This window comes from Sinocyclocheilus anshuiensis, unplaced genomic scaffold (genome assembly GCF_001515605.1).
Source record: "Sinocyclocheilus anshuiensis isolate Anshui unplaced genomic scaffold, SAMN03320099.WGS_v1.1 scaffold118, whole genome shotgun sequence".
Lineage (NCBI taxonomy): Eukaryota > Metazoa > Chordata > Actinopteri > Cypriniformes > Cyprinidae > Sinocyclocheilus > Sinocyclocheilus anshuiensis.
In genome coordinates, this window is record NW_015546020.1 from 1007047 (window position 1) to 1007748 (window position 702).

The window sequence follows — 702 nt, forward strand, 5'->3', positions numbered from 1 at the left end:
TGTGATGTCACACAGACAGGCATCTGAGATCGACTCGATTTGAGAAGGGGGTAAAGGATTTTAGTAGATTAAAAAAAAACCACTGGGTGGATTTTTATCATTATAGGGTGGTTGTGTACACACACTGCCAACACACATTTCAGTTCAAACAACTTGTAAAAGTGCATGTAGCATTATATGACCACTTTAAAAAAGGTATCGGCTTTGGTTTTGGAGGTTATCCCAACTCCAAATTTTCCTTTGAGTATATACTTGTTTTCATTAACCAGTTGGGCAAGAAGTAACAGCTGTTCTTGCATCCAGTTTTTTTTTTTTTTTACATTTGCATGTATTACTATCAGCCATGATGATTCTACTCTGTTAATTAAAAGGCTGTTTATATGCATATTCACTAATTATGAGAAGCATACGTGTAAGAGGGTGACAACAAGCTGAACATATACTTGTTTAATTAGTGACACTTATCCTGCATTTTATAATCTTTATTTATGAATGTGGCAATTAACATTTTTAATTTTTAAACCTTTATTTGAATATGGAAGCATAATATTGCATTCTACAATATTTCTATGAATAAATCTCTGACAGAGACAATCACCCAATCACTGTGCATAGTTAGTAAGCATGCTTGACATCATCCATAGCAACGAGGTCAACCCCGCCCTTACTCTTAGCTTAAGACTTCTCTCTATTCCTTATGCC

At 34.6% G+C, this 702-nt stretch overlaps 1 protein-coding gene across 1 annotated transcript in view; it reads right to left on the bottom strand.

Moving 5' to 3' along the window:
* LOC107698599 (ceramide synthase 1-like) overlaps window positions 1-702 on the bottom strand; it is a 17822-nt gene that overhangs the window by 7153 nt on the left and 9967 nt on the right. The gene's annotated exons all lie outside the window — the stretch shown is intronic.